General features: G+C 36.6%; 1 long non-coding RNA gene across 1 annotated transcript in view; it reads right to left on the bottom strand.

Annotated features, from left to right (window-relative positions):
- Positions 1-12,208, bottom strand: part of LOC105862006 (uncharacterized) — a 30,595-nt gene extending 18,387 nt beyond the window's left edge. Inside the window, exons 1-2 of the long non-coding RNA XR_012913005.1 lie at positions 10,951-12,208; positions 10,644-10,812 (exon numbers count right to left, since the gene is read on the bottom strand). This is a non-coding gene — a long non-coding RNA (uncharacterized LOC105862006). The remainder of the gene's footprint in view (positions 1-10,643; positions 10,813-10,950) is intronic.
- Between the last annotated feature and the right edge of the window lie 920 nt (positions 12,209-13,128).

Consider the following 13,128-nt stretch of genomic DNA (forward strand, 5'->3'; position numbering starts at 1 on the left):
TCAGCATTTAAATGGCTGTCAGATTAGCAGAAATTTATTTAACATTCTATTAAAAATATCTATTTTTAACTGAGGAAGGAAATATCAGAGGACATAAACAGGTGGAAAATCATACCATGCTCATGGGTCGGCAGAATCAAACATTGTTAAAATGTCTATGCTACCCAAAGTGACCTACAGATTCAATGCAATCCCTATTAAAATACCAACATCATTTTTCACAGATCTAGAAAAAATACTTCTACACTTCGTATGGAACCAGAGAAGACCCCGTATAACAAAAGCAATCTTAAACAAAAAGAACAAATTAGGAGGCATGAATTTACCAGACGTCAAGTTATACTACAAGGATATAGTAATAGTAACTAAAACAGTATTGTGCTGGCGCAAGAACACAGACATTGACCAACGGAACAGAACAGAGAACCCAGATATAAAACCATCCTCATATAGCCATCTAATCTTTGGCAAAGCAGACAGAAACATACACTGGGGAAAAGAATCCTTATTCAATAAATGGTGCTGGGAAAATTGGATAGTCATATGTAGAAGACTGAAACAGGATCTCCACCTTTCACCTCTCCCAAAAATCAGCTCACGCTGGGTAACAGACTTAAACCTAAGGCATGAAACTATAAGAATTCTAGAAGAAAATGTTGGAAAAACTCTTCTAGACATTGGCCTAGGCAAAGAATTTATGAAGAAGACCCCAAAGGCAAATACAATAACAACAAAAATGCATAAATGGGACCTGATCAAATTAAAAAGCTTCTGCACAGCCAAGGAAACTATGATGAAAGCAAACAGACAACCTACAGAATGGGATAAAGTAATCACATGCTACACATGCGATAAAAGGCTGATAACTAGAATCTATGTAGAACTCAGGAAAATCAGCAAGGAAAAATCAAACAACCCTATCAAAAAGAGGGCAAAGGACATGAACAGAAACTTTTTAAAAGAAGACAGAATAATGGCCAACAAACATGAAAGAATGCTCAACATCTCTAATCATCAGGGAAATGCAAATCAAAACCACATTGAGATATCATTTATCTCCAGTGAGAAGGGCCTTTATCAAAAAGTCTCAAAACAATAAATGTTGGCATGGATGCAGAGAGATAGGAACACTCCTACACTGCTGGTGGGACACAAACTAGTACAACCTCTGTGGAAAGTAATATGCAGATAGCTCAAAGAGCTACAAGTAGAACTACCATTTGATCCAGCAATCCTATTACTGGGCATTTACCCAAAGGAACAAAAGACATTCTATAAAAAAGACATCTGCACTAGAATGTTTATAGCAGCACAATTCACAATTGCAAACATGTGGAAACAATCCAAATGCCCATCAATACATGAGTAGATTAATAAAACATGGTATATGTATACCATGGAGTTCTACCCATCCACAAAAAACAATGGTGATACAGCACCTCTTTTATTATCCTGGATAGAGCTGGAATCCAGTCTACTAAGTGAAGTATATAACAAGAATGGAAAAACAAGTACCACATGTACTCATCATCAAATTGTTATTAACTGATCAACACTTATGTGCACAAATAATGGTAACATTCATTGGGTCTTGGGCAGGTGGGACGGGGCAGGGAGGATGGGTATATATGCACCTAAAGGGTGCAATGCACACTTTCTGGAGGATGGACACGCTTGGAGCTCTGACTTGAGTGGGGCAAAGGCAATATACGTAACCTAACCTAAATACTTGTACCCCTGTAATATGCTGAAATAAAAAAATAAAAAAATAAAGTATCTAGTTTTAAATAGAGCAATGAAAACATGTATGTATATATAAGCATCAGTGCATATTTATCCTAGTATAATATTCTATGTCACTTCACCTAGAAATACAAATAATTATAAATTTCATTTTTAAAAGACAGAACCATATTTTTAATGTCCACTGCTTAGTATGCATTTGTACTCAAGTGTTTTAGAAAGTAAATTTAAATCTCTCAATGTGTACTTTACAGTGATATACTGACATACACAATCAACAGGAGTTTCAAACAAACTTAACTCATTGCAAAGTCTGAAATATCCCCATTTGCTTCCTTCATAAGTTCATATAGGCAAAGAAGTGATACTAAAAATACTCATTACTTATGATAATTCTTTAATCAGTTTCTTTTCCCTAAAATCATACTCTAATTTTAAAGCTATTCTGTAGTTATCTATAAAAAATATACAAGAAAAAGAGTTGGCAAGAAGATCATTGAATTTTGAAATATTTATAAAGGAACATGGAGAAAGATATAAGAGAAAGTTCTTAGGAGATATAAGATATAAGAGAATGTTCTTAGGAGGAAAAGACTGCTGCAAGGAGGAAAGACAAATCTATTTCTGAATTCTAAAATGGCCCAAATTCCAAATAGAGTGCCCCCTCTTCATTTCCATTTTTTTAAAAGACTCATTAAATCTCAGTATAATTTAACACTACTTCTTGCATGCTCTACTTTATTTAGAAGCAGATAAAAAAGAAAAAGAAAAAAAAGTCTCCTGTCTCTTTTTTATTTCTAGGTACACACAATCATTTAATAGATTTTTAAAATAAACTCTATTTTTGTAATAGGAGACATAATCAGTTAAGACAGAAGTTCTAGGAACCTAGACTGAGACAATGCCTCTTTATTGAACAAAATGAAGAAAATAAAACTCTGTTGAGAATTATAAGGAAAACCAAGTTGAGTAAAAAACAAGGCAGGAAAAGAAATCATGTCAATATTTGAAAACAAAGATCATCAAAGTCTATAAATTACCTACTTATAGTGCAGCACTAGAGAAAGAAGGGAGCTCTTTTTGCATTGTTACAAGGGAAGTGGGAAAAATAGGCAATATTGTGAGCAGAGAACAACCTTTATATAAATTTAGCCAAAAAAGTCTAGAAAATAAAAATACCCATGTATTTTATTTTTATAGTACACTTCTAAATGCTAGAGAGCTAACATTTTGACAATGATTGCTTAATCATTGTCTATCTTAATCATTGCTCTATCTTGCTTAATAAGTGATAAATTTTTGAGCTGTTAACTGAAAACAGAGAAGCAATTTTTTGTTTTATGTTAACAGCTCAAAAATTCTATTGTCTATGAAGATTATTTTATATGTAAAGCTTATCAAATCTATAATTAATTCTTGTATGTGTGAAGGGCAATTTTATATAATGTGTAATTTTAAATACACAAATAATGAATACTTTAGGTGACGGATATGATAATTAACCTGATTAGCCATAATGTTTAAATTTATCAAAACACCACATTGTACCTCATAAATACATATGATTATTATGTATCAACTAGAAATTATTAAAAAGATAAAGAGGTAAATAAACAAATAAAAAAGAATGTTAGCTCACCATTTCCTAATTTCAATTCAACTTGACACCTTCTCTAAAGGGTGAGAAGAGGAAAGCAAAGACCTATTTACTTGCATTTTTTGAAAGCAAATTTGTACAGAGTTATCAATTCAAATAAAAGTTTCAAGATCATTAAGCAGATACCTTTTTCTTGTTCTTCTTTAGGAAAAATTAAAAACAATACATTTTGAATATATATTCTTCTATAACCCTCCCCCATATAAAAATAATTCCTAGTAGATACAGGTCTCTTTAGAATCTTCAAAAATGTAAAATAGCTATTAATTTTCTTTGCTTTAGCATTTAAAATAAAAACTAATTAACAGTAAACATAAACAAACTATACCTCATGGGACTTCTAAAACTGAACTCTCATACATATATCAAAGATAAACAGATATACATACTATCGATAAAGAATTTGTATCCCGTAATAATTTTTGTACTTCTTTTTATCTTTCTGAGTTGTGAGTAGATGACTTTTTTAATAAAGTTGTCTGAGCCAAGGCCCTTAGCCACCAGGCAGTTTGCTGAAAGTCACTGACATGAGGCAGATTAACAGGAGAAAAAGCATACACATTTTTTTAGTGTGTATTCACGGAAGCCTTCAGAATAAAGATTGAAAGATAGAGGGGGAACTGTCCATTTTCATGCTTAGGTTCAACAAAGTATGGACAGCTATGCAGAAACATGAATGAACGAAAAGGATTTGATGCTCACAGACTGAGTGGAGAAACCCAGCCAGGCCAGTCTGTCTGGATTCTTCTTGGCCTCTCTGAACTTTGCCTCCCTTCTGGATGTGGGCAGGGCCCTCTCTGGAATGGGGGTCTTATGACCTACAGTCAAAAAGGTACAGATAATTACTTTATGGCCAGTTTTTACATAAAATAGATTTAGGTTTTATGGCTGGCTTACCAGAAAAGAGGTTCTGGTTTCTATGATCTGCCTTGGGGAAGAGGGATTCTAGTTTCTATAGCTAGCCACCAGGGAGAATGGGACAGAGAGATAGGAGGGCAGAGAAGGTCAGAGAAAAACTTTTGCTTTGGAGGCCTGCATTTTGGGGTACTGTTTTATGAGCCCTGACAAAGTCAAATGGTAAGAACCAGCCATTTTCTGTTGCATTACATCTCCCAAACAATGTCTCCCATCTTTAACTGCTTGCCTTCATTTCCCACTTTCTCATTTCAGATACTGGAGCAGATATTACCATACTCCAAGGCTGCATCCTAGTGGGCAGAACCACTCACCCAAGAAACTAACCTAAAATGATTAACCTAAGATGAAATTCCCCCAAAACTTCCACAGCCAAACGAGTCCCTAACCCCACTTGTAAAGTGTCCTTGGATTATCTATTCAATTTGTGAGGTTCCAAGAGCCATCCCTCTGGGGTTTGAAAACTGATTGCAAATGACTGCTGCAGTTGCCCTAGGATTGAAGGTGAGGACTGGGAAGATATGAGGGGTGGGGGCAGGGGCGGGGCGGTCCCGCGGGGGAGACACTGAGTCACTGATGGAAGGCCCCGAAGTGCCACCTAGTCCCCAGGAACTGCCGGCCAAACGAGCTGGGCTGCTGCCGCCGCCTCCCACCTTCGCCTCCCTGCCCGCCGCCTCGGGAGCTGGAGCTGGGGGCGGGGAATTGCGAAGACCTCCGCCCCGCCCCCAGCCCCGCCCCCAGCCCCGCCCCCGCATCCAGCCCCGCCCCCGCCCTAGCCCCACCCCACAATGGAGACCTGCTGGTCTGGAGACTCCCCAGACCAGCAGGAAGGCCCTCCCATTTCAATGTCCCTAGCCTTACTCACACTTGCTCAATGATTTTTGTCACAAAGGTAACACATTCACGTTTCATGCATTAGAACCTAGATATTTTGGGGGACCATTAATCTACTTTCCACAGTAAGATATATTGTGACATATACCATATATTAATAGACATATGTATATATTATATTACACTTATGTATATATTATAATATACATTATATTATGCATTAAATATTAATATATACATACATATTGCATTTTAAAATATACAATACAGAATATACATAAATCTATATATACAGTTTATATAATTTTAAAATGAAACCATATGTACTTACTATCTAGACTTAAATAAACAAATACTGCCCATAGCTTAGATGCCTCTTCCTTCTGGTTTGCTTCTTTCCAAATAAATACCCCTGCCTCCTCTACCACTCCTCTCAGAAAACACTTACACTGGATTTTGTGTTAATTGCTATGACAGTTGTTAATAGTGCTCACCAATTCTTTGTATATATTTCCTTCCTGGGCATATGGGAGACAAAATTTTCCAATCCCTCCTTCAACCCAACAGGTATGCAAGATTACTAAACAATCAAATATGATATTATAATTTGCTTCTGTGTGAAGCAGTGTAAAATGTGATGTGGTGCTAGATTATCTTTGCCATTTTGCTAGGAAAAAAAAAAAGGCACAAGATCAAACCTGCCAGGGTTTGTAAGTCTCCCTATAAAGGATGCCCTCATTTGAACTGAACTTTGCATGTACAAAAAACCAGCCTAGATTCTGCACAGATATTGAGTTTTTTGAATTTTTTTTGCAAGCAAAGCATGGCCTCACTTATCTAATATAATTATTATTGATATTCTGCCAATTCTGTAAGAATTCATAAACAAGTTTACTTAGTCTCCCTGTTTTTCAAAGTAGTAAGAATGGTATAAAATTGTATATATTTTTGCAATTTGTACTTTTTACTCATTTTTATGTATTTGAGAGTTTTCCATATATGGGTATGCAGTTTTTCATTAATTTTCACAAAAATATAACATTTAATCATATTAATTTATCACATTTTAAACTTTCTGTTTTGCATTTAGTGGCTATTTGAATTATACTACAAGTATTCCTGGTATTAATGCTCTTATTGACCTTACTGTAATATATCCTGGTGCATATGTAGTATAAATTCTTTAGGATATATTAATAAGAGGTAAACAGCTGGGTTTTAGGATCCACAGAGGTACCTTTTAGAAACATATATATATTTTTTCTAAACCACTATCTGCTTTGTACTTCTACCATTTTTAATGGGAGTCCATTTTTATACACACCCATGGCAATATTTTATAGTCAGAAAATTTTGAATTGTTGCTAATTTTATAGACTATCATGATCATTCTAATTTACATGTCTTTATTATTAATGAGGGTTAATGCTTTCAAATGTTATGGATCACTTGGGCTGATTCTAAATTCCTGTCATTTGCCCATTTCCCAACTAACTTTTGTTTTTCCATATTGACTAATCAATGTTCTTTATAAATTATAAATACAAATCCTTTGTCAATTTATATATTACAAATAATAAGTTTCATTTGTGGCATATATTTTCACTGTCATTAAGATGGCTTTTAATTTATAGAATTTCTAATTTTAATGTGATGAAATGGATCAGTGTTTTCTATATTCTTATCAATTTTTATGTCTTGCCAAGAAAATCATTGCCCATCCAAAGGTCATAAGGATATTCTTTCATATTTTCTCTAAAAGCTTTATAATCTTGTCTTTAATCTATCTGGAATGCTTTTCAGATCTTGTACAACATAGGGATTTGATTTCATGTTTTCTTTTTCTCTGTAACAAATATCCCAACAGTTTTGACTGAGTAGTTCCTATGTGAGTGTAGATCTCTTTCTGGGGTCCCTATTTATACCATTGATTTGTCTTTCTGCATAATACTCCATCAACTTGATTTCTCAATTTTCTCTTTCAGGAGTGTCTTTTTGGGCTAATTTTGGAATTTAGTTCTCTCATATGAATTTTAGAACCATCTTGTTGAGTCCCACTTTAAACCTATATACATGATATCCTAAGCTAACTTTTGTAAAAATAATACTCATTTGCTATCCATTAAACCCTTCTACTTTCTGCAATACAATCCCATAGCAATTGCAAACTAGAAAGAAGATACATTGCTATGTCTGGAAAGAAGAGGAAATGATTTATGTGAATAGCTAGCCAATTGATTTCATAGTGTTCTTTTCTTGATATCAAATCTTTGTTTTACCATTCTTCCTAGACATACAGCATGTTCATCTCTTCCCCAGAGATACTATGTAGGTCACCAACTCATCATTATATTCAGCTCAAGTACAAGATCTCCATCTGATGTGTAGTCCTCTCAATAAAATCTGCACTTGGCTTCTCCTGTGCTAGGCATATATGGACATGGTTTCCACTGCCTCTTGACCAATTCACAGTGGAAGAAGAGTCAAGGATAATTACAACAAAGACTCTCACTCATAAAACAGAAGCATTAAAGACACACAGCAATCACTGTTCAGAGTGATTATGAAATCAGGCTGGGCTGGTATTGTGAAATTCCTCTGCTACTTCAAGGTACCAATTTCTTTATTCAGCAACTAGAACAAACAAGCCTCAGAATATATAAAGATTCAAATACCAAAGAAGGTTAGTTCTTGATTAGATAAAGTTTCAATCACAAGTTTCTATTTGGTGGGCATCTCTGTTCCAAATAGTCCCCTTCTGTCATATGTTTTCACCATCTTTATTGTGACTTCCATGTTTGCTGTGTTCATCTCAAGCTTGCAATAATATCAATAGCATGGATGATTGTGAATGAAAGAAATTTATGAGCCTGGCCCTAGAAGGGGACTACATCAATTCTCCCCAATTTCTAGCAAACTAGAACTTGATTATACGGCCAAATGTAATTGCATGAGAAGCAAAGAAGTTTACCCCAGATAGTGCTCAGGAAGATGATGATATTAGTTTCATAAACATCTGCCTGTATTTGCTCATATTTGTTCATAGTATATATTTCCCGTGGAGTACACAGATGGATTTCATGACAAAGAGAAGTAAAATATGAAGACAGAATCATGTAACTTATAAAATAATATTAATAATTATACTGTATATTTTAGTCAATTGGTGGTCCCTATGTGCCAATAGATGATATAATATTTAAATTCATAACTTTATTGTGACATCTGAAATAAATATATTTGTTATTTACACTTACAAATGAGAAATCTGAAGTTAAAGAGAGACACCATCTTGCCCAGTTACACAGCCAAAAACTGATGTTGTGTGCTTCAGATTCTATTTATCTGATTCTATAACCCTGGTGCTAAATATTGTATGATACAGTCAACAATCAACTATAGATGAAGTCATCTGCTTAGTAACAAGAGAGGAGTAAAATGAGAGAATCAGTTTAGAGAGTAGGTATATGCTAAAGTGTGTAGTTTAAGGTTTGGTAAATGTAAACTAAAATAGTATAATGTATATGGTATATACATAGTAAACATGTATTGAAGTATCATGTGTTTTTTTCTTTATTATATTATGGTAAAAAACACATAACATAAAATTTATCATCTTAACCATTTTTAACTCTCCAGTTAAATATTGTTAAATATATTCATATTGTGAAACAAACCCCCAGAATATTTTCATCTTGCAAATCTAAAATTCTATACTCATTAAGTGGACAATTTCCCTTTTCCCACTCCCTGTAAGCTGCTAGTTACCACATTCTACCAATAATGTGTTTTTAAGACATTGTGATTTTGGGGTTTAAGAGCCATGTAAAGATCAACAGGGTGGAAACAATCTCTTCTTGTATATGGAAACCAGTTATTTGACCATCTGTTCTCCAGCTTCATTCAAAGCTGTTGCATATGAAAAAATACTAGCATATATTTGGGGTAAGAAAAATATGATATAAAGATGGATAAACAACCTTATGAAAGATGAGTCTTCTCTTGGATAGAACTGTAATTACTGACTTGCCAGAATTATGTTTAGATAGGAGGACAGTAAATTTTTGACAGATTGCTGGCAGCCTGATGACAGGTAATTTCACTTTATGGTTAATTGTGTGGATTTTAGAGTTAGTGAGACCTGAGTTCCAATCCAATTCATACCATACTAAAACTACTTGTCTTCAAACAAGTTACTTTACCTCTCTGAGACTCAGTTTCCTTGTTTATAAAATGGCATCAGTAGCAGTACCTATCTCATAGAGGTATTAAGATAATCCACACAATTACCCTCAACCAAGTGTCCGCTCATTGCTTTCAGGAGCTGGTTAGCTAGAGACCCTAGCTGTCAGGGGCAGGAGTGAAGGAGGGCATAGGGACATGGCACAGAGAAGAAAACAAAATAAGGAAGAAAAATATCTGGTACCCTGAAAGTTGTAACTCACCTTACACTTGCTTACATTAAGATCTTCTCCCCTAATATGCTCACATAAATAATCTCATTGTGGGGACGGGGACTGTCCTTGTCCCCACCAAACCCTTCCAAGGCATATCTACCTCACCTCTGTGCGACCCTACCTTGTGGGAGTGGATGCTGAAATAGAGTAGGGTAAGGTAGAAAGAACGATATGAATCACTGTAATTTTAATTCGCCACCCCTCATTGTAGACAAGGCTGTCCAGGATAATTCAGAAATACCTAGTCACGAAGTTTCCAGTGTTCTTGTTTTTGTATTAAAATACAAATTTTAATTTTCTATTAAAATGCTATATATTTTTTCTAATTCTCTAGCAAATGGTTAAAATGGTTTTTCTTCAAAGGCTTTATTCCAAATTTAAGTCAAAATATTGACTACATTTTTCAAAAAACGGAATTTCAACCATGCTTCTAAATATGTTTATTACTTAACCATGGAATAAGAAGGCAGGGAAGATACATACCTGTTCTAAAGGATGAATTTTGAATACGATACGATATTGAAATGCATTATATGAACTTTAAAAGTAAAATCAGACATATAAAGTACTATATCCAATATACATGCAATCATGTAAAATATAACATACATTACGTAATATGCATATAAATTACACTTATGTGAAAATAGGCTATTTGATTATAGGACGTGTAATTGCATAGTGTTATAATTATCCGAACCTGCCTAAATAAATAAATGTATCGCGTCTTTGGCTTAAGGATTAGTGACTTTATAGCCATACATATATGAACTACCGAGCAGGCCTGCGGAGCGGGGCGGGCGAGGACCGAGACGGGGCCCAGCTGGGAGGGGAGCTCGGGCACCGAAGGGACCCCTGGCAGCTGCCGGGCGAGGGGCCAGGCGGGAAGGCCGGGCGCCCAGCACTGCACCTGGCGCCTCCCCGCCCGAGCGCGTCTCCTTCCTGCCAGGCTGAGGTGTCCCTGCCACCTGTCCCTGGGTCCCTCCAGCGAGGGCTCCTCCGCGCGAGGGGGACGCGCTGGAGGGGAGCGAGCATACCTGGGCGTTGTCGGAGGGCGCAGGTGGCGCAGGGGAAAGGAAGAGAACGCTGTTCCCCCTCAGCCTTGAAGACCCAGCCCAGGTCCTGCAGCCCCCGGGGAAGGGTGGTCCAGATCTGGGCTCCAGGATTCTCTGCGAGGGCGGAGGGCTGCCCAGAAGTTTGCAGGGTCTGGGAAAAAGGAACAGTGTGGAGAGGGTCTGGGGTGAGGAAGGTCACCGGCCCCTTCCTCTCCTGCCTGGGTTCACAGGGCCACAGGACAGGTTGAGAATGGTCGTAGCTGGCTGTCCGCCTCAGTGCAACACTCACCTGGAAGGGAGAAAACCCAATGGTGGGTGGGCTGGTGTACCCTGGGGAAGCTGGAGCCATCAGGGCATGCTAGCACCCTGGGACCAGGACTCCAGTCTCCTTCTGCTGCGCTGTCTAGGCTTCTTCCCGGTGGTCCCCTCCTTTTCTGTTCCTCAGGAGCCCTTAGGATGCTGCTGCACGTAACACGTGCTGGTGTAGTCTACAGGGATTTGCCTCTGGAATTTCCTACTTCAACAGAGGTATATTGTTTTTCAATGGTTAACCTTTGAGATACTAAACAAAATCTAATAATTCATGTATTTTATTTTCCTTATGGTTCTCTCATTCCATAACTATTAATATTTCTTTGGTTTCTCTTATGTGCTAAGAAATATTTCCTGAATATGCAATGATGAACAAAATAGACATGCCCGTATCCATTTGAAAATTAACACCTGCTTGTGGACTTACTAGACAATGAATAAACAAAGCTATAAAGCTATAAATTAATATGTTAGTAAATATATTCTCTTATCCCATCCAGCATTGCTTCTGAGCATAAAACATTTTCTGATATTAATGCAAAAATGTCATCTTTCAAACTGAAGATTGATTCCCCACTCCCACTCATTGTCAGAAATAGCCAAACCACAAATAATAGTCCGCTGTCCTATAAACATTGAGTTGACATCCACATGAGAGATATCACATGATGTGTTTGAATGCTGTCCGGCAGGCTGTTGGCTATGCTATTAGTTCACTAAATAGATGCTGTTTTAGTTACAGCCAGTGCTCCTAAACTCAGAGAACCAGAGACAACAGTTGTAGACTATTCCACCTAATAAAACTAAAATATTTGCTTCCTTTCCATGTGACTCTGTCCTCTGCATTTTATAACCCTTATTATCCGAAGAAGAAAAGTTTCTATTATGTGGGTTTGCAATGTATGCATTAAACTGAAATTTGCATTTGCCTTCCAGCCATTTGGGACTTCTTATGTCACAGACTGACAATCCAAAATAGATGAATCCCTAGCCTTATATAGCTATTCTGAACTAGGCTCATAAAGTACACTATGGCCATAGGAATTGAGACTTTTTATTTTTTATGTTTTAATATGTGTCAAATTATTATATACTTATTAACTGTATTCCAACTCCACTGAGTAAAAGTCCAGGGAATGTTTATATTGTAAATATATATAGAGATAGGTTTATATCACTTACAAATTACTCAATTTAGTAGAGAGAAAAGTATTTTTTTTTATTTTGGCATATTATGGGGGTACAGATTTTAAGGTTTCAATAAATGCCCATTTCCCCCCCTCCCCCCAAAAGTCTGAGCCTCCATCATGACCATCCCCTAGATGGTGCACATCTCACTCATTATGTATATACCCCCTCCCCCCTCCCCGCTGCTCAATACCCTATTACTGTAGTACCTATGTGTCCACTTAGGTGCTACTCAGTTAATACCAGTTTGCTGGAGAATATATCTGGTGCTTGTTTTTCCATTCTTGGGATACTTCACTTAGTAGTATGGGTTCCAGCTCTAACCAGGAAAATATAAGATGTGCTATATCACCATTGTTTCTTAGAGCTGAATAGTACTCCATGGTATACATATACCACATTTTATTAATCCATTCTTTGATTGATGGGCACTTGGGCTGTTTCCACAGCCTTGCAATTATGAATTGTGCTGCTATAAACATTCGAGTGCAGGTGTCTTTTTTGTAGAGTGTCATTGGATCATTTGGGTAGATGCCCAGCAATGGGATTGCTGGATCAAATGGTAGATTCACTTGTATCGCTTTAAGGTATCTCCATATTGCTTTCCACAGAGGTTGAACTAGTTTGCAGTCCCACCAGCAGTGTAGGAGTGTTCCTCTCTCTCCACAACCACGTCAGCATTTATTGTTTGGAGATTTTTTGATAAAGGCCATTCTCACTGGGGTTAAGTGATATCTTATTGTGGTTTTGATTTGCATTTCCCTGATGATTAGAGATGTTGAGCATTTTTTCATATGTTTGTTGGCCATTCTTCTGTCTTCTTTAGAAAAGTTTCTGTTCAAGTCCTTTGCCCACTTTTTAATGGGGTTATTTGATTTTTTCTTCCTGATTTTCGTGAGTTCTAAGTATATTCTAGTTATCAGTCCCTTATCGGATGCATAGGATGCACAAATTTTCTCCCATTCTG

Source organism: Microcebus murinus, chromosome 18 (genome assembly GCF_040939455.1).
Source record: "Microcebus murinus isolate Inina chromosome 18, M.murinus_Inina_mat1.0, whole genome shotgun sequence".
Lineage (NCBI taxonomy): Eukaryota > Metazoa > Chordata > Mammalia > Primates > Cheirogaleidae > Microcebus > Microcebus murinus.